We start from the raw sequence: 21,788 nt of genomic DNA, 5'->3' as shown, positions 1-21,788 counted from the left end.
CGCTCTATTTGCAGTAACTAATGGACAGTTAGTGCCAGACCTTCATCGAAATAAATGGGCTCAAGTCTCTCCAACTCACGGGTTGTACCCAAGCACATGAACTGATGATCTGGCTTGCTGACTCCGCTTGGGACTAGGTTATCAATTTCTTCATGTTAGTGATTATATGCTTATATGTACAAGCACAGCTGATTTTCTATTTATATAGACGAAGCAACATCTCCATTAGTTAGGCAAGAATTTCCAGTCCTTGCCCAAACACACCTCTGAAACAGGTCATATTGTTCTTGTAATGATGCTACACAGGATAAAATAACAAGTATCATCTAAGAAACAAAAGTGCAAAAAGTTTCCAGTGCATAACAGTGGTGTGGGCAGAATACATAAAGCAGCAAATCCAATACCTGATTTGTTAGACATTAGAAATAAAACCTGAAGTCAGCCTAGGAGATACTAGTTGCTCCTGCCACCCAGATCCAAGTTTTCAAAACTTTTTAAAAGACCAAAACTGTTGAAGAGTTCCTTAGTTTTTCTCTTTGGAACTGAAAGAAAATTTGCAGGAAAAAAAAAATTAGTTATGTGTCCACATGTGTGTCAAATCAGGGAGAGATTAAATGAAGGAAAAGCAAAACATCTCTGCATTTGAAGCATACATCGTTTTTGTAGCATGATTTGCTTTAGGAGAAAATAATGTTTTCTGTGGTTATGAACATGCAAAATTATTCTAGACTTTATATGAACTGCTGCTTGGGGATTAGATGAGGATTTAATATCTTTCTTAGAGAAAGGATTAATTAAAGTCTCTCTTTTTTGAGAAGGTGATGAGCAAAATAATTTAATATGTATATAGAGCTTTTGATTTTTTTCTCTACAGAAATAAAACGTGTATGGTAATTTCTCATTTCATATATTTTTCTTTAAAAAATGGAATAATATTAGGATTTTTTCAAAGGAGTGGCTGAAGGGATTTTAACATGCTTTTGAAATGTCAAAAGAAATTGAATGATGGGAATCTCCTTTAGAAAACTTTAAAACTGTGTTGTTAGGAGCTAAGTAAATACTGCTTAAACACTGTTAAGAATCTGTCTTTTTGTTTCATTTTTTTCCCCGTGCTTAACAGTGAAATTGGTTAGGAAGTCTGCTGGCTAGCTGATAGACCTAACAGAATCCTATTTCCATGATTGTTTTGTGAAGAGTTTTACTGCTTTTATCATTAAAGGCCTTGACTGTCATCAAAAAGCTGAAGAATGCACACACACAATTCTTTTTTGTTGGCAAAAATTCTCAGGTTTTGATTTCTGTGATGTAATTTTTTTCTAATACAAGCAGACATCTACCATGAAAATTACATGCTTTCAAATAAATTCCAATGCTACATCAAAAAATATTTTCAGTAGTTTTTTTCTTTTGTTCATTTTTACTTGCTAATTCTAGGAACCCTGCCAGATTCCTTCAGGCTCAAGTGCAATTTGGAGTGTTGCGTCATTAATGCACAGCTGTTACTACCAGATCAGATTATTTGCTGAATCTAAGAATGGTGATATAATGACAGTGTGATGTTTTTGGACATGGCTGTGATTTCATTCCACCTGTAATAATGCCTGGGACTAACAATGCCCTGTATTTAATAAAATGGAACAAGATCAGTGCCTAACTTTAACTCATTTATGTGCCCTGCACCTTTATTGCCTCTTCAGCAAACTGAGGACAATGAAAACTCCTGATATTTGGACTGTAATATTTGCCAAAATAATAATGAAACTTTTATCCAAATGCAAGTACGCGATTAGTGTCCGCTTTAAAGCATGGCACACAGGTGAATTGCTACCTCCCTTGTTTGACAGTTATTTTTTAAGCAAACACTCTGGCAGGATCATCCAAAGTCAAGTATTCTAGATGGCTAGAGCTCATTTTCTGATGCTCAGATTTGGTCCACGTTATTGATATTCAGCTGTGATGACAATGTATTTACTTACCATCAGTCAAAGCCCTGAGCAATTACCAGAAGCATATCCACCTCTCATTTTCGCAGTAGGATTTGTCTTAGCAAAGTACTGTTTACACACTCTCTCTAGCTGAATTATATCCCCATTTTCAGGTCAACTGGAACACTTTTATATGAAATACTGTGGCTGCTCTGAATGCTGCAATGTGCAAGTGTCCAATATGTTTCAGTGAACGGAAGGCACGTGTGAAGGATGCTTATCCTGACATACTTAAAACTTAAGGGAATGGAAAAAGTAGGGATAAATACTGATCGGGCGCTGAGGGGAGGTGCTTACTAATTTGCACCAGTTTCTAGCATCCGTTGACTGTTCCTGTGGCACTCATGGAAGAAAATAAAAAGATTTATTTCTGTGTTTACTTGTTGCTCGTCTGTGCAGAGTTTCAGCTGTCTACGCTGCTGCTGCTTAAATGAATGAACAAAAGAACGAAAGAAAATCAGTCTTTTTAGTAATAATAGGGAAATAATACGGAAAATCTTCTTGCCTTAATCTGCATTTTCCATTCCAAAGAACTTAATACATGGTTTTCTAAAATGCATTTCCTGTTATCAGTCTTCTGGCTGTCAACCATATGTCACCACAGCTAGCAGCAGGCACCACAAATAGCACCTGAACTTTAGTAAAATCTGTTCAGGTAAAATGCCTTTCAACAACTTCTGTTTAATTTACACGAAGATGTGAATCTGAGAATCCACACTAAGTCACAGAAGAGTATGAAATTATATTTGCAGACCTTAGCAGCCGGTGTTTTAGAGAACTCGGATGAAAATCCAACTAATATGGCCCTGCCTTAGAGTCTGAAAGTCTGGAGATGGCTTGCTTTACCTTGAGTCCGGAAAGACTCAAATTACAGCATCTCATGCTGGTACCCTGGCCCCCTCCAGTCTATCTCTCTCCACAAAGCAGTATTCCATTACTACCATTATTATCCCTGAGGGAAAAAAAAAAAAAAAAGATTGAAATTCATCCATTTCTTTTTTCATAATAAAAATGCCAGCAGACATGTCTAAATTTCCTCCAGCACTGATATAAAACTCTGAAAGAAATATATTACTGAACAAGTGGCATCTTAAAAAACCTAAAAAACCTGTTTTAAACCATCAAGACAAAAAATTCCAATTCTTGACTTTTTTGTGAAGATTATTTGACCCCAAACTAATTTTATTCAAACCAAACAAACATTTCTATGAAAGCAATTTTACAAGAATAATTTATTACGATGCTTGCAAATATTCTTTTTTATTACTCTTGTAACACCTTCCTTTTAATGAAGAGCTCAACACCAGCAATCCTTAAACTGTACCTAATTTTAGATAAATATCTGCAAATTTTATACGTAAATTTACATTATACACACACACGTGTTTGTGTAGATATGTATATATATATATATATATATATATATACACACACACACATATATATATATAATAAAAGATAGTTAAATGGCTCAGGCCAAATTTCAGAACTTCTGGCATATTCATTTGACACCCAGGAAATGGATATGGGAAAGCAGAGTTAGTTGTTTGTTGTTTATTTAAAAAAAAAAAAAAAAAAGGTCTGTGAAGTGACTCATATCCCATACCAGAAGGGTAAGATGTGATGAATGACAGACTGAGGGTAAGATCTGAAGAGGCAATCAAGTGCAAAGGCTCTAATGAACTTTACAAACTTGCCTGTATAGCTTCTCCCCATAAAAGCCTGGGACCTCATTTGGATTTTCATGCCTTGCATCTGGCTCATTTCTTCACTCCCAAAGTGCAGATGCCTTAAGGCAGGGGTCCTCAAACTATGGCCCGCGGGCTGGATACAGCCCCCCAGCGTCCTCAGTCTGGCCCCCCGTACTTACAGAACCCCCTCGCCGGGGGCTGGGGGGGAAACCAAGCAGCTGCAGATGACTGCCTGCCACTTCATCCACGCGCCAGCCCCCTGGTTAAAAAGTTTGAGGACCCCTGCCTTAAGGCAAAGGCTGTCCCTTGCTCAGGTGGCTGACATCTCTGTCCTGCAGCACAACACAGCTAAGAACAAAAAAAGCAGGCAATATTCCTACTGAGGAGTACGCCCAAGGAATTGCCAAGTGGTTAGCATACCAGTAACCAGCATCTCTTGGATGGAATGCAGCACAGTATCGGATGATCTGGTCTACTGATTTAAACACCACCTAACTTCAAGGAGTATTTGCCTGAAATTTATAAGGTGATCTTAGCCCATAATTTTATTATAGGAGTTCAAGAAAGGATCGATGGCCTGCAATTTTACAGCCACTGCCATGGTCTTGTAAAATAAATATGGATTAACTGTCCCTGATTAAATATTTAATGTAATAAAATGCTTTTTTAAAGGTATGGAAGTGTGACTTGGTCATGCATTCTAATTATACTAAAAAAAAGTTGTATCAGCATCGGATTTGTTCTGTTCAAATCCTAACATGCTCCAAAGATAAATCTCTTCTGTTTGATGAAGGTTAAGATAGTCAAGGGAACAGATCAAATAATTAGGAATAGGTGAATTTAAAATCACTGTTCCAGGCTGCCAAATGAATTAAAGTTCAAAGACTGAACAGTAAATTATACATACCTATAATATATATGTACAATTTCTTGTTCAATTTTTGTAATTGGAAAAAAAAAAAAAAAAGAAGAATGCATGTTTTATTAATTCATCCCAGACTCTCTAGATACTCAGTCTTTGGTCAGCAATTACATTAAAGATGTTATAGTGAAATATTTGGGGTACTTGTAAAAAAATTAACGTGAGACTGTACCACATTATAACGTACCCATAGCTTAGTCTAGCTGAGACTGGGTACATGTATCACCTTTTATGCCTCTTCTCCTACGCTGTGTTTTGGGACTATGCTGGTAAATGATGAGAAGGGGAGGTGTGAGCTCACTACTAATGCAATGAATGAGAACTGAATATTTCAGCTTTTTTGCTTCATGTCAGGTAGCTGGTTTTTTAGTTTAATTAAGCATAGATGAAGCTATAATATTTCAAGACTTAAAAAAGAAAAATTGAATATACCACAGGAAAAGTGCTGAAGTGGTAATTTCTCTGACCTGTTCTTTTAGCTGAAAATCTTTGTTATGTTGAACACTACTTTGTGAAGGCAAAAAGCCATAAGGCTTTACTGTGCTGGCCTCTCACTGGTTCTTAGTGGTTTGCTTGCAGTTGAACCCAGATCTTAGTTGTGTGGCATTGACCACCCTTCAGCTCAACACAAGCAGTTTAATTTTCCTTCTCCTCTCTGTTCCTAGTGTCAGCCCAGCTAGTGGGTAAGAAGAGCTGAACAACGGAGAGGGGAGCATCCTCCCGCCTTCCCCACCTGCGCTCAGCTCCTTCACTCACAGCGTAAAAGGACTTACCTCCAGTCATGGGTGTCCCCCAGCAAGTTCCAGTTTTCCAGCTTAGGGAACACAGTCATGCAGGGTTAGGGATGCAGTGGCTGGTAGGTTAAGGCTTTTGACAACCACCTGCAGATAAACATAGTGCCTGGGGTTTTAAATGCTTTTTTTATGGGATAGACCATTAAACTGCATTAGACTGTCCCTCCTGAATGCTATAAAGTGGATAAATAATGTGTTCAGCTATCTGTGGTTTCTGTGCCTTTACTGCTGCCTTTCAAACGGAAGAGTTAACCTGACAATTTAACACCAACAATTAAAATGAAAAGGTGAGCAACAGTTAATTTCACAGCATGGGAGCACCCTGAAGGCCACCCAAAGTAATAGGTGCTACAGTAGCCAGCTTATGAAGTGACAGCACTGCCAGAGTGGCCACATCCTGATGATGTACTTACCTCCATAACGACGCCTCATTAATGAATGTGTTTGCATTTGATTGCTGCTGACAGGGTTCCAGCTGCAGCAGGGCAGCCCCTCTGGGGACGGGGAACTTGCTTGGAGGTCTGAGCAAACCAAAACTGCTCATGGAGGTAAAGCTTGCCCCAGTGTACCCTGTGTATCTGTGCAGTGGGGAAAAGGCAGGACTGTGTGACTTTAAAATAAAGCATCGCACCCCTTGACTTTTAACTTTCTTCTGGAGACCAAAGCAAACGTGATTTTTTTCCCTAGCTCACAGTGAAAGTTCAGTTTGATCCCCAGCCTGAAGAGACAAGACAAAATTTCACTTGCATCCAATAGTTGTCCCGTAACTATATTAAAAAAATCAATAGCACAGCTGTTCAATGGCATGCCTTTTTCATAAAGTATATTGATACTACAAAACCCAGTGACTTCTCCAGAAGCACACTGCCACAATCAGGTATAAGAAACCTTGAATATAGCACCTTGCAAGCGGCTGATCAGATTCCAGCATTTTGCTGTATCATGATATGTTTTTTCCCCAAATAGTTTTTCAAAGACCACTTTTAACTCCATGCATTCTCTGAAAATAAAGTTAATGGTGCAGGGCCTAGACTTTAAAAGGCAGGAATCAGCTGCTGCCTGTACGTGAGGCATCACAATTGTTCCCAAACCCAGGTGAAAGTTTGAGGACAAAGCCAGCATTTAAAATCCAGCAAAACGTTTATGGGTTGCCTTGCGAAGTTCATAGGGGCTTGACAGAGCATCAGTGACAGCAGAGAGGATCTTGAGGAAGAGCTGGTACTCTGTGCCTCTTACTGCTGGAGCCTGTGAAAAAAGAGAAATGAAAATTAATTATGCTGATGTTTAAAAATAGCAACAGAACTTAACTAGCCAGACCCCAGCATCTCCAGCAGGAGCCCCCCCTGATGCCCATTGGAACCAGCAGAAAACTCCCTACAGATACAGGAGGTAGTGGGATGGGTTTCTCAAGGTGATTACAGGTGACTGACACACCAGTCCTGCCCACATGGTTCCAGTAAAAAGTTGGAGAAAGGGTACAAGTTACTTATTATAAATTACTTAAAGCTCACCACAGTATTAGTCACACTACTGCACAGTTCTGTATTTTTCCGTTGTCTGATATCCCTGAGCATACCTACACCTTCAAGTATTCCCAGCTGCTGCACAAACACGTTTCATTATCCTACCTTGAAATGGAGGAAGTTACAAAGCAGGATTTCTAGCTCATGGCAACTTTCTTCCCTTCACCCCCACAATCCCCATTCTTCCACTTTGCCTTTCCAAACTTTTGTACATGTTGACAAGCCAAAGGGCTGAAAGGGTTCTTCTCTGAACAGCTGCCTGTTAAGGGCCAACATTTCACGAGCTTTCTGTTTCCTAAACTCGGAGACATTGCAAGCTTTGGTTCTGCAGGAGCTGTCTGGGATTCAGAAAGAACACACTAAGCCTGATGTGGGTGAGATCCAGTACTCCAAATAAATCACTGCCTTTGGATAAGAGAATCCTGCCCTTACTTCACCAGCAGCTGTTTTTTCAAGTTCTGCCTCTCACTCAGTAATGATCCTTTTTACTATCCATAACATGTCAATGCCATAAAAAGCAGTCTCCTAAATCAGGGGTTTACTGGTACCATCTGTTCCTCTATAGATCCTACTCAGTGCAGCAATAAACCAACTTTGTCGGGGCAATTATGAATTCACGAGAGGACTTAGGCTGTGTGCTGCCGTTCTCCGTCACCCTATATGATAACCAACTAGCACAGCAGGTCGCACTGATTTAGGCAGGCAGGCTCCACAATGAGCCAGAAGAGTTAGGTGGTGCTTAGAGCAAAGATCTTAAAAGTTGACAAGTGGAATGAGGGAACACTCAATCTAACTAACAAGAAACACCATGTTGCTTAAAACCTCACTTTTCTCAGCTTTCTCAGTTTTCTCAGCTGCAAGAAAATTAAAATTTTCAACCCCTTTTCTATTTCCACACAGCAAGATGAGTTCTCCAACCAGAAAAGCTATGTGATAGGAGCAAAGCAACACAAGCCCATCATCTCTTCAGCAAAAGGTTCAAACTTTAAAAGTCTGAAGTATTTGCAGCTATAAAGCAACTTCCCTTTTCAGTGTTTTCAAATAGCTATTGCAGTCATTCTTATTCAGTAACATCTCTCCCTTTAGTAAAAGAGGAAAAAAATAATGCCAGTGAATAGAAGATATATGATATATAATGTGAACATTATTAAGTACCTTATTTAAGCATTAATCTTTAACCTTCACAAATGTAGCCACAACACACAATGACATTTGCTGGAGGCAACTGTTCTTTCATACTCACGCAACAACATTATTTATAGCAGCAGTGCACATCTGAACAACAAAGAAGCATGAAAGGTAGCGGTGAAAGATGCATTGTAACAAGCAATAAATCAGACAGCACTGAATTGTTGAATGCTAAAGAACAGGAAGGCACCTGAAAATAACATGATTTAGAAAAAAACCCTTTAAATGTGCTTAGTGCTAAGTGCTTTAAATGTGCTTATTTCTTTACTGAAGTAGGGAAATTGAAGCTTTTATTCAAAATTAAGTATATTCTTAACTGTTGTGCTGAGTTGGTCTAAAAGGAGGGTGACATTTACGATGACTTCCATCCAAGTCTACAGGATAAACAATGTTTTCAGGGAAATTCATAAAACCATCGTACACATAGGCACATCTCAGTCGATACCAACAAATATCACTGACAGAATAAACTTTATTAGCGCTAATTTCAGACTGAATTAGTGGCATTCCTGTAAGTGTTCATTTTTCACCTTTCACTAAAGTGCTTTTGCTCATGAAAAACTGCTTTAGGAGGCTGAAATACATTTAGGAGCTGTTACAGGTAAACCTTTCTTCTTTACCCATCATTTTCATGCAACACTAGGGCAACAATTCAAGAAATTAATGAATGAAACACTGCATTATGGTTTTCATATATGTGAGATTTTTTTAGGATGTGTATATGTGTGTGTGTGTGCACAGACCTGTATTACATATTTAAATAACAATTTAAACCTTTATCTAAAGAAATGTCCATATTCAGCACTTTCATTAAAAAAGCACTGTTCATCAAGCCATTAGGATTTGGTCTTTCCAATATTTAGCACAATTATTTTATTCAAATAATTATTTTTCCACTTATTTACAACAAAAAGCTGTTATAGTAAAAATGATCAAAACCTTAGGGTATGTGGCCTGTGCAAAGATACGAAAGAACTGTTAAATCAGGAGAGGAAATGAGTGAAGAAAGACATGGAACCAATCTTCAAATCTATCAACATGGGATGGGACAGGACATGATGGACATAAATCGCAGCAAGGATTTTAAGGTGGGCATTAGGAACAAAAAAAAATTCTCTAATTCTAATGCAAGGGAAATCTCTGAAACAGATTGCCTGGGGATGTAGTGGAAGCCCATCCCAGGGGCTCCTTTAGTTTGCTTAATGAAACATCCATCAAGAAGGGTTTAGGAATAAATTTGTCTTGCCACGAGGGTAGGAGACAGATCTCTTGACATGTTGTTCATCCATATTTTTTCTAATTCTAGGGTAAAAGCTAAGTAGAAAGTATTAGAGAAAGAGAAAACTGAGGAGAAATCATTCTACTTTCTCTATGCCAGAGTGAAGGGTCAGATGCTATGTTGCTTTTGTACAGTTGTGGCTCCCCACAGTACCCTTTTATGATGTGCACACTTTTCTCACCTCAGCAGTAGGAATCAGCTGCCCAGGTGCCCTGAAGTCTACAAAATGTCCCATGGGGCTGGCAGAGGCTGAGACATTTCCCACAGGTGAAAGACATCTACAGCCACCAGGTAATTTCCATTTATTAAGATAAATGTAGATGCACCCTCTTCTTTCTTAGTGGTGGTTTGCTCTTTGCTCAAGAGGGACCATAGATTTCCTTCCCATTTGCATATATGTTTCATGTACATGCTTTGCCTTAGCAAAACTAGCTCCTGCTATTGGTCTGTGGTGATGTAAGGTAATATATCTGGCCATGGGAAGCAATCTTTGGTACAAACAGAGGGCATCCTCAATCATTAAATTAGTTTCAGCCTGAGTCTATAATAATGTGACAGTGTCTTCGCAATGAAAACCATTTGACTCATTCTCTAAATACTGAGAATCTGTGCAGCTGCAGAGGTCAACATCAAAGTGTGAGTCATAAAATGAGTTTCAAACTCAGTTATGTAATGAAACCAAGCATATAGCCTCCTTTGCACAGAAATAAAGCAGAACTTTGTGAATCAAATGAGAAATGGCCAGAAGGAGAAAACTGTTTTCTAGTCTTTGATGTAAGTCATTGGTCTTTCTCAGTTTGAAGACCCCGTAAAAGTTTTCTAGTGAAGCTGTGTATTGTCTTCAGTGAATTTAAACCTCTGCTGATAGCTGCTTGGCTTTGCTTAGTACTCTCACTGATCCCTTAGAAGTTGAAAAACACAAGCATATGTGAATTACCTGAATCCAGTGAAGTTCAAAAGGGAATAACAATTATATTCTTCACAAGCCTGCAAGAACATGTTTGTAATTACCTAGCTGTTCTGGTTTCAGTATAGGAAAGTGCATCCTGCCTTCTGTAAATAATCTAAAATAAGCAACCTTCTCCTCTCAAAGACATAACACAAAAGGATATAAGAACATGAGTATTTCAGAGCAGAAATAGGCTCAAAGTAAGGTTTCTATTGATGGCTTTTCCAATGTCTTCATACTAAATTAATTTCAGAAGGTTTTTAGGCTACTGTTCCAGTATGAAGTCAATGATACTGATATTAACAAGGAATAAAGACCACTCGATGAAGTCTTAGCATGTTTCCGGTTTTCTGTGAACAAATAGCTAAAGACCAATAAAGTGCTACCATTAGAGTATAAGAATATAGAAACATTGACAGAGTATGCAGGGATGAGATGAGAAAGGCTAAGGTCCATTTGGAATTAATCTGGTGAGATAGGTCAAGGTCAACAAGAAGGGCTTCTTCAAGTACTTGAGCAGCAAAAGGATGGCTAGGGAAAATGTGGGCCTGCTGCTGAATGAGGTGGGTGCCCTGGTGATGAAAGACACAGAGAAGGTGGCATTATTGAATGTCTTCTTTGCTTCAGTCTTCACTGCCAAGGCTGGTCCTCCAGTTTCCCAGACCCTGGAAGCAAGAAAAAGTCTATAGAAAGGAAGACTTGCCGTTGGTTGAGGATGATTAGGTTAGAGAGCACTTCAGAAAACCTGACACCCACAAATCCATGGGCACAAATCCATGGGCTCTGATGGGGTGCTCCCTGAGGGAGATGGCAGAGGTTACTGTCAAGCCACTCTCCATCATCTTTAAAAGGTCATGGAGAACAGGAGAGGTGCCTGAGGACTGCAGAAAAGCCAGTGTCACTCCAGTCTTCAAAAAAGGTGAGAAGAAGGAAAACCACAGGAATCCACAGCCTCACCTCCATCCCCGAAAAGCTGATGGAACAGCTCATTCTGGAGGTTATCTTGAAGCGTGTGGAGGAAAAGGTGGTCATCAGGAATAGTCAACACGGATGCACCAAGGGGAAGTCATGCCTGACCAACCTGATAGCCTTCTATGATGGAATGACTGGCTGGGTAGATGAGGGGAGAGCAGTGGATGTTGTCTACCCTGACCTCAGCAAGGCTTTTGACGCTGTCTCACCTCACACCCTCACATGTAGACTCAGGAGGTGTGGACGAGATGAGCGGACAGCGAGGTGGGCTGAGAACTGGCTGATGGCAGAGCTCAGAGGGCTGTGACCCGCGGCGCAGAGCCCAGCTGGAGGCCTGCGGCTCGCGGTGCTCCCCAGGGGTCAGTGCCGGCTCGGGCCTGGTCAGCTCATCCACCGGTGACCTGGATGCAGGGACAGAGGCACCTCAGCAGGTTTGCCGGTGATACAGCCCGGGAGCAGCGGCTGCTGCCCCAGGGGCTGCGCTGCCGTTCAGCGAGGCCTGGGCAGGCCGGAGAGCTGGGCAGAGGGACCTCATGGAGCCCAACAGAGGCCCGTGTCGGGTCCTGCGCCAGGGAGGAACAAGCCCCGCACCAGCACGGGCTGGGGCTGACCCGCTGGGGGGCAGCTCTGCGGGGAAGGGCCCGGGGGGGCCGGGGGGCGGCACGTTGCCCGTGGGCCAGCAGTGTGCCCTGTGGCCAGGAAGGCGGGTGGGACCCTGGGGTGCCTCAGGAGGAGCGTGGCCAGCGGGGCGAGGGAGGGGATCCTGCCCCTCTGCTCGGCCCTGGTGAGGCACGTCTGGGGTGCTGGGCCCAGTGCTGGGCTCCCCAGCTTGAGAGAGACGGGGAACCGCTGGGGAGGGCCCAGCGGAGGCTACGAAGAGATGAGGGGCTGGAGCATCTCCCCTGTGAGGAAAGGCTGAGGGAGCTGGGGCTGTTCAGCCCGGGGAAGGGAAGGCTGGGAGCGGCTCTTATCGGTGTCTGCAAATGTCCTAAGGGCGGGTGCCAGGGGGCCGGGGCCGGTCTCTGTTCGGTGGTGCCAGCCACAGGGCAAGGGGCGACGGGCACAAACTGCAGCACCGGCAGTTCCGTCTGAACGTGAGGGAAACCCTCTGTGCCTTGAGGGTGACCGAGCCCTGGCACAGGCTGCACAGAGAGGCCGTGGGGTCTCCTTCTCTGGAGACAACCAAAACCCACCTGGACGTGACTCTGCAACCTGCTCTGGGAGAACCTGCCTTAGCAGGGCTTGGACTAGATGGTCTCCAGAGGTCCTTTCTATTCCCAACCATTCTGTGATTCTGTGAATAAATACTGGCCAATTCTGCACATTTGCTCTATGCTAAGTACTTATCTAGTAACTCATTCCAGCTGCAATTACAATTAGCCCATTTTAAAAATTATTTCAGCAAAGTTTGCTTAATTCAGTGTGTGAATCTATAGGAATCTGGCCACCAATACCTGGAATTTTGTCTGTAACCAGAAATAATCCAATGCAGCATTCAGAAGGGCTTTTGCAAGGAATAGAGAAGTCCACAGTTCCACTATCAGATATTACGTCTCCACCCGTTGGTGCTTTGATCAGTCCATTACACCAGTGCTACTTAAGCGATGTCAAACACAGCCAGGACTGCATGATAGCTATTTTTACATGCCTTGAACAGCTGCACAAAACAACACACTGCTAAGAGAAGACAATGTGATTTGCCATATTCTCATCTGGGGCTTTTAACCACCCATTTATTATTTATACCAAGCTGTAAAAATGATCTGTGCTTGGCAGTCCTAGCAGGATCTATGTGAAGTGACACTGTTCTCAGCAGCTGACCTTCCTGTAAGTAGGGCATATCTGATGCATCCTGATTTTAATTTAATAAATAGTGTTTTATTTTCCAGTAGGAAAAATGTTACAGTAATTACCACCAGCTATATCTCACGATACATTTTATATGTGGTGTCATTTTATTTAAATGTCACCACCTATGTACCTGTTTGACTTTTACCACCCAGAAGCAGCACAGAAAGACTATGGATCATTATAGAAGTATTTAATTTTCAGAGGGAATGTTGTTGATAGCAAAGATGCAATGCGCTGCTGATAATTTATTGAATTTCTCTGTCTTTCACCAAGGGGGACGTGCTTTCCTAACCCCCCTTCCCTGTTTAGGGATTCACTTCAAATTTCTCAATTTAGAGCTTTTCCTTTCATATATCAAGTCAGAACCTAAATGGAACAAATCCCCAGGTTCATATCCAAGCCATAAAATCTAGTCTTAAATTCTCCATTTTTCAATCTGTGTTTTATGCTATAGCAAATCACCTTCATAACAACTTCCTTTCCTTCTTTTTTTAAAAAATAAAAAGCTGTTTTAATCCATGGCACCATCTAGATTTTTTCTCTTTAAGTAAACCGCCCCATCCTTCTTCTGGGTCTTTTCATGGGTAGGGTTTGGGGACTTTTTTGTTTTTCCTTATTTCCATACTGCGGAAGATCTAGAATAAAACCATGAATTGTCTTCTAATAACAAAAAAATGTAAAGGTCCATCTGAAATCTATGGAAAATCTCCTACCAAATTCAGTGGGGTAACAATTTCAGCCTTCAAAGAACAGCAGCTTTTCTAGTACTGGTTTGGATCCATGAACAGTCCCAAATTTTAGGCTTCTATATCTTTCTTCACATCTCCATGTACATATTATTTTAACTTAAAACAGTAACAGGCAGTGGTCAGAGAAACATTAATTCCCATGCCAGAAACCAAACAAAATCCACCATTAAAATATTTGGAAGCACCATTTAATACTAGTTAGTGTCCTGTTTACAGCAACAGCTGTGCATGTCGCTGCTTCCCTCTTCCACCTCCACCTGGTACAGTTACTATACAGGAATAACAAAATGCAACACCTTCCCTGATGATACAGGGAATCCCTTCTTTCTGTATCTGGAAAGCTGTAAGAGGCACCCTTATTGTCTGACCTGCTACCTCACTTTTTTTTCCTAAGGGTGACCACATACTCTGGAGCCCCTGAAAGACCTTTACATGCTGCTGCATTGGCATCCATTATCCCTAGTGTGGGCACATCCCACATCCAAACATCTTGGCATGGACATCAGAAAGCCTTAACTTCTTAACCCTTGCTCTGCCATAATGTCATTATTGTACAGTTGTCAGCGGCCAAAGACAGTTTTCCACGAAAGCAGGACAAGTAGGCAGACACAGGTTTTTGACTGGGGAAAGGAAATTTCAATAGTATTTTGCTTTCCCCAGAACTCAGCCTCCACTGTATAAGTTGCAGAGCTCTTCAGCAAAAACCTTCCATTTGCCATGATACCCAGCACCAATGCTGTTACACCACCAGTATATATTCTGCAATCTTCTGTTGGTGTGCAATTGCCATCATAATAAGCAATCATACAATTACAAAGCATCACATACTGGCAATTTAAAAAAAGAAAAACAACAAATAACAAAACAAAAAAACCCCAATAAAAAATGTTTGAGCATTTTTATAGCATTTACTAAATTGTTTAAATTCTTAAAATTAAAAAAAAAGATATTTTTCAACAGATTTTTGCATGTTCCTGACAATTTTACTCTGCCCATCTTTGTAGCCAGTGTATTAACTTTTCACGCTTACCTTTCACAAAGAAGATGATGTACTGGTTTTCAGCTTCCATTTTCCTATTTTGTTCTCCTTTCCTTTCTGAAAAGGCAGAGAAAGAGTATAAAAGAGCACAAAGAAAACAGTTTTGGCAGAAAAAGACACTGTGTTTTTAAAGTAGAACTGCATTTCTGCCATCAATTTAAAAACTGCGCAGTTATAATTTTAAAATTTATTCTAAATCTAACATCATGAAGCACCATCTTTTCAGTAGTCTTCCTGACCAGTTCCTTTTAATAAGTTTCTTCAGAAGCTTGGAACTAGAAACCAATTTTAAGGAAAACCTATATAGTAGTACCCTCCTGCAGCAAAGAAACAGAAAAAAACTTGTGGACTCTGTCTAATCACATTATATTTCCAGCATTTTTTCAAACAAAGGCTTGTTCCACCTGCTGTGTTGGGTTAAGACCATATAAAAGCACCTTTTACTTTCAGGTTTTTACTGTTACGTTAGTTTTCAAGGCATTTTGTTTTCCCTTTCTTCTATCTTTCTCACTGTATCCCTGGTTCACTCAAGGGAGAAAAAAAAAACCACTTTTTTTTTTTTTTAAACCAGTATTTCACAGCAATTGTCTCCTATTGTTTTACCTACTGAGCATTTTCATAAAGTCAAACACCCAGAAATGAATTGCAAATATTTATCCTTTATTAAAAAAAAAAAAAAAGAAAAAGTTTATTTTCTAAGTTAAACTGACATATCCCACCTGCCTTGTGGTAAACCCAAGCAATATTCAGAAAATTCTGAGACTTCAGTCCCTCAGATTGAATCACCAGATTTCTGTTTTCTTAAGTGATTCACTCAGTTCTGCTTCTAATGAAAGGCAATGTTTATTAATGAATAATGGGAATGACATTCAGAAAACTTACAACTGAGTAGCCTTGGCATTGCAACTTTGGTGTAACTGTAGAGCTTTAGACCTGATCTGCTTAAAAGTTGATCTTCTCATAAAATGTTTAAGGTATATGCAGAGCATTTAAGTTGCGTTGTATTGTCATGCCTAATTACAACTGAAACAATGTCGTATTAAACTGTTACATAATTTTCTCATTTTGTAAACCAAATGCAAAATAAATGTTTTGTCATTCTCTTCTTTTCTCCAAATTCACTGATATAAGCTAATCAGTCAGCAGGTTGTTTATTTCTGTGTTCATGGAATGGCTATAGAGAGAAATGCTAATACACTGCTCTCCTTGCTACATTTCAACTGCAGTTCTTGTCTTTTTAGCTCACAACTACACGAGTTTTTGGATGTTTTCAAATGAGGATTGCTTGAGAGGCAAGGTACCCCTTCGCTTCCTCTCATGGAAGCTTTTCCGGTATTTATTTCCTCTGCTTGCTTATCTTAAACTTCTGACACGGACACCCTCAACTGCTGAAACTGCCACTGCTTAAAGTTCCTGAATTTTATCTCCTCTTTTGTTCAAGGGGACAAGTTTTTAATACAGCCCTAACCGCCACACTGAACTCATCTGAAGTGACAGATGTGACTCATTTGTCCTTTCAAGCAGCACATTCCCACCAGTGGCAGAGAGAAAGGAGGGCATGTCCTTCCAACAGCTTAGCCAGGGCTGTTTCTAAGTATGGGTTGTCACTCCCTTGCAATCAATTCAACACTCAGCTCTGGTTAAGGTGAATTTTTTTATATATTTATATATGTAAAACACCTATCACCATATTGATAAACATTTTCTGGAACCACTCTTGGAGGGTATTCTGACAGGACATGCAGCCCATGTGGGACCCACCAAGCTGGAGCAGTTCGTTCCTGAAGGACTGGACCCTGTGAAAAGGATCCATGCTAGAGCAGTTCTTGAAGAACTGCAGCCTGTGGAAGGGCTCACTTTGGAGCAGTTCATGATGGACAATCTCCTGTCGGTGGGATTCCACGCTGGAGCAGGGGAAACGTGTGAGGAGGATGGAGCATCAGAGAGAAGGTTTATCAACTGACCACAACTTCTGACCCCTATTCCCATGTGCCACTTGGGGAGTACGTGGAAGCGTTGGAAGTGAAGTTGGCCCTGGAAAGAATAGGTTGGGGAGTGGGGGGAAGGCGGTTCTAGTTATTTCTCACTATCCTCCTCTGTTATTAATTGGCAATAAATTAAATTACCTTTCCCCAAGCTGAGTCCATTTTACCTGTGGCAGTGGCTGGTAAGCGATCTCCTTGTCCTTACCTTGACCCATGAGCTTTTCCATTATATTTTCTCCTGTTCCACTGAGGATGGTGAATAAGCCAGCAGTTTGGTGGGCAACTGGCAGCCAGCCAAGTTCAACCCACTGCAGGTAGGCAGCGGAATGGAGGAGTGGTGGAGGGATCCTGCTTTACCTGGAGAGTCATCTAGAGACGTGTGGGTCTCCTTTTCTCATTTTTGCCCCGAGCAGTCCCTGGTAAAGCTGCAAATGTGCTGGAGGATCTTTTAAAACTTAGCTTGCTTGCTGTTCATTTCTTTAGACAGTGACTTCAAAAAGATATAATCTAAGAAAAATGGTCAAACAAAAATGGGCAAGTTCATTGAACAAACCTTTTGAACAAACTGGTAAGGATTAATTCTTTCTTGTTAGCGCTCTTTATTTTTCTTTTTTGTGATTTACTTTGTACATACATGAGTGTCCCTTAACACCAAGAGAAACATTTGGCTCCCCACCTGTGATGGAAAGGACAAATTCCTGGAAGGCAGCAAAAGCACATCAATTGCCATCTCCATCCTGACAGAGTTTGTGTAACACAGTGCCTTGTGCCCTGCAGAGAGTTGTAATAAAACCAGATGTGCTAAGCATTTCATGGCCCTGAAAGACAAGCAAGGGTCCTCCCCATGTTATGACAAGTATTTTCAGAAAAGAAATATAGTTAAAATAACCTTCAATTTTGTGAGAAGCAGCTGCACTTACATTTTACAAGGAATTTGGTAGAGGCCACAGGTACAACCTCTGCCTCGCATATTGGTCTGCATGATTGAAGGGATGCAGGCTGGACCAGCCGGGAGCTGTGCTGTACTCCTACTTAATGCGTGTTACCGTTGCCAAGTAACATAAATTCAGTGCAATAGTCAAATACTGCCATAAGTCAACAGCTCCCCTCCAGCTAGTCATCAATCTTGAAATAAGTTGCATAGATGCAAACACAACCTTTTCATCATTTTTCTGCAATGGAATATTGCTTTATACCTCCTATTTTCCTCTGTTTCTTTCTCCTCCCAACCTACTATAGGCAAAAGAGTGTGATAAAAATGTTTGCTGGTCTGTCACCAGTCCTTGAACACTAAGCGGTCTGTCCTCGTTTCTTTAACACTAAGTCAGCAGTTACAACTCTCAGCCCAATGTTTTGGCATGTTGCTCCCTAATCAGCTGGAAGAACCTGGAGTCAGGCCTTCCAAGAGTTTCCTTCCTTCTCCTGTCACAATCTATTAAACTAGTTGTGCATACCTGACTCAGGGCTGTGCGAATTTTAAGTCACTTGTCTCAGGTGCTAAGAGGGAAAACATCTCCAAGCTCCCCAACGTACAATGACATTGGAGAGAAGGGTACAGGATGTCACCCTGGGCTGCAGAGCTCTACAGCTTTCCAACCTAAGGGCCATAGGCAAGCCTAGATTTCAAAAAAATAAAAATAAATAAAAAAAAAGGAAAACCAAAACCCTTTCACACAGAGGAGTTTTGGTTATGATTGAGCAAAGAACTTACAGATATGGAATCTCAAAATACACAAAGTCCCACTGGCTTCAATGAAAATGCAAAGACATGTTTAAGTGTCCTGACAGGGCAAGGCCTTTGTGAAATTTATGCAGGGTTTGTTAGGTGCTCTGAGAGCTTTGTACGGTGGCACTATATCAGTGCAAGTCACAGGAGACACCTTACCTCTACTGAAGTCAATGATGCAATGAGTTTCCACTGGAGAGTGATAGATGTCGGGACATCTTGAGCCAGGATATTCAAAGGCTGGGCTTGTAAAATATGGCTTAGCCTCTCAGAAAGGAGGAAAGAGTTCAGCCATTATTTATGTTCAACTCAGGTTTTGGTTCATTCATATTTAATGGGTTCAGGTTCAGTACTCATTCAACACACCAACAAAGAGTGATGGAACTTAAAATAGAAATATTAGAGGGTTTTTGACTGTTTTTAAGTTTCATGAGTTACAAGACTTTTGCAACTAAAAATGTATTTGAGAAATTCATAGATTAATTAAGTAGCCTGATACAATCTTTTTTTTTTTTTTATTTACTTTTTTTTATTTGCTCAGTTGTTTGAGACCTCAGAAGGACTGATAACACCAGATGCCAGCAACATGTATTTACATAGCTGGACTAGACAGAACCATTTTTGCTAGTTCATACAGCCAACTCATATCATTTCAGTGATGCCCTAGAGACTTACTGTGTTTCCTGTTTATTGAGACTAGGTCCATCTCCAATGCATTCATAGGATTCTTCTTCAGAGTATTCCTCCATCCAGATCTCTGTATAGTTCATGAAATTTTAAAATTGGAATAAATTCCAGTTCTTTATCTGTACTTTCAAGGTCAAGTATTTTTAATGTTGATTCTGTGACATCATTATTTTTGTTTTCCGAGCAAATGTCTCTCTTCATTTATGTGTGTCTTAGACAAAACTTGATGCAACCATTGCCCAAATCTGAGAGTAGGGCTACTATCTGTGACCACTAGACACACCTGAGGAAATATTCATACTGTGTTTGCTCTTCATCTTTTTTTGCAATGACATTTATAAAGCTTCAGGAGAAGAAACAACCCAATGGTTATAGTTGACCTTTTAATAAAATACCACGAGGTTCCCCATAGCACTCTTCATATTGGAAGGTCTTTGTTGTTGTCTTAGGCTTCAGCACTATCGTAATTCCTTCAGTGGTATCACATTCTCATTTCTGTTTCAATAAATACTTCAGGTTATTTTATGTGGCAGTCAGATGGTTTATAAGCTGGCAGAAATCCATGGTCTCAAAGAGTTGCTTAAACATACTTTAATTGGAATGTCATTTGGTAGGACAAACTAAGCTGGCTTTAAGCCTGCCATTCTAAGAAAACAAAACCTATGTAATCACACTATCTTTCCAACTCCCCTTAATCATATGCGGTAGAGTGCTGCATGTGTCCAAGACGTGAAGATCCTACAACTTCATGAATATCAGGTGTAGAAAGCACTGGTGACACTACAAAGGACTCACAATGAAGAATGCTTTTTTTCTGGAATGATTTTCCATTCTCCTGAGGAACAACAGGCCATCCAATATATACACACGGGCATGCACATGCAGAAACCACCAAAATGTGTGGTACAACCACCAAAATGCACAAACCATCTATTGCACATGGTTGCTTCCACCCACCCAAACGTGCACAAAGACAGGTGGGAACATAGGAGACCACTAGCAAATACAGTATGGTATTTCACAATTGTTTCTTTAAGGAGACATAAATACTGTGACTAAAGAATTATAGGAGAGATTACACTGATTTTAACTTTGGAAAATAAAGGAAAAACACCTTCCTCTTCTTTCAAATGCATCACTTTTATTACCCAGAGAACATTCTGTCCTGCAACAACACATTTATTCCTTCTGGTCTTGAGGCAAAACGCTAAACCAGCAAAATTTGTCTTTCCCTTGTTTTTTGTTGATAGTAATGACTATCGCCACCATTCTTAACATCTCAAGTCTTAGTAATCTCAGCATTTTGTCAAAGTTTCAGGTCCTAACAGTATAGGGTCAATTATTTTGCAGGATACTCATTTGTAAACACTTAAGAGTGATTGAATCTAGAAGAGGACACAGAAGGTTATTTGCTGCACTTTTTGTAGCAGTGACTACAAAATACAAAGATGTGACCACAAAACACAAACCTTGTGTTGCAGTAGCCTTCTTGAATACGGAATTAACTGAGAATGTGTTGTTGAAGGAAGAAGTTACCTAGGATTTGAAAGAAACACAAGTGCAGCAGATTTCTCAGGTTGATGTTTTTGAGTGAGTCTTCACTGGCAGACTGCTGCTCTGGTTCCCTCCGTTTCTTTACTTCAGCACTGGCATATCTCAAAGAACATTCTGGGGAGTGTTTTTTTTTCTTTTCATTCTCTCCCTGACTGCAGCTCAACTGTTGCTGTAACACACACCGCAAGTATCATTTTATGAATTAATCAGAGGCAGGAGAGATGCCTGTATACATTTTCAGAGAATTGAGTTAAGGATAGAAATGTGGGGTTTTTTTTTACAAACAACAGCGAGAGCTCTGAGATGCTGCACAGCGGTCTTGATCTGTGCATGGTCATTCCACTTCAAAATCCAGTGCTCTACATAAGATTTCTCCTACACTTACATGGCAAGAAGTGGATTGAGCAAAAAATGCTCAACCCACTGCCCGCAAATGGCAAATAGTGACCATATGCTTTTCTATATCAACTCTATTCCATCTGTCACTCCTAGCATAGATGCATAAAGCACCCTTTACTAGATGTCATTAGAGAAAAAAAGAAGAAGAAAAAAGAAAAAACCGAAAAACTTGCTAATACCCACTTTCAAGCATGAGATAGTTTTGAGGTTGTTTTTTTTTTTTTTAATGTACCTGAGATTTTCTTCCCTCCACACACACACACACACACACATACTGTGTCTTTCTGGTTTGGATTTGGTAGATCTGCCATGGTTCAAGGGAAAGCATGTATTCCTGCTGATTTTCTGCATTAACCCCTTGCTGGATAGTAAGCTCAGGAACATTTGATAATGACTTCTAATGCCGTGACTCACTGAGCCCTGGATAAAGGGTTGGTCTTTAATTTCAGCAGCCTTACCAAGGTTATCACAGGTGAGCAACCGCCTCCTCCCCGG

General features: G+C 40.6%; 1 long non-coding RNA gene across 1 annotated transcript; it reads right to left on the bottom strand.

Moving 5' to 3' along the window:
- Nucleotides 1–3,549: 3,549 nt before the first annotated feature.
- Nucleotides 3,550–21,551, bottom strand: LOC308062228. The gene is made up of 2 exons (XR_013927513.1): nt 5,806–21,551; nt 3,550–5,479 (listed from the first exon to the last, which is right to left on the bottom strand). It is a non-coding gene; the product is annotated as an uncharacterized lncRNA (long non-coding RNA).
- Nucleotides 21,552–21,788: the final 237 nt, after the last annotated feature.

This window comes from Falco punctatus (assembly GCF_963210335.1).
Source record: "Falco punctatus genome assembly, chromosome: 4".
Classification (NCBI taxonomy): Eukaryota; Metazoa; Chordata; class Aves; order Falconiformes; family Falconidae; genus Falco; species Falco punctatus.
Note: the sequence above shows the minus strand (reverse complement) of the source record. Positions and strands in the feature narration are given on the sequence as shown.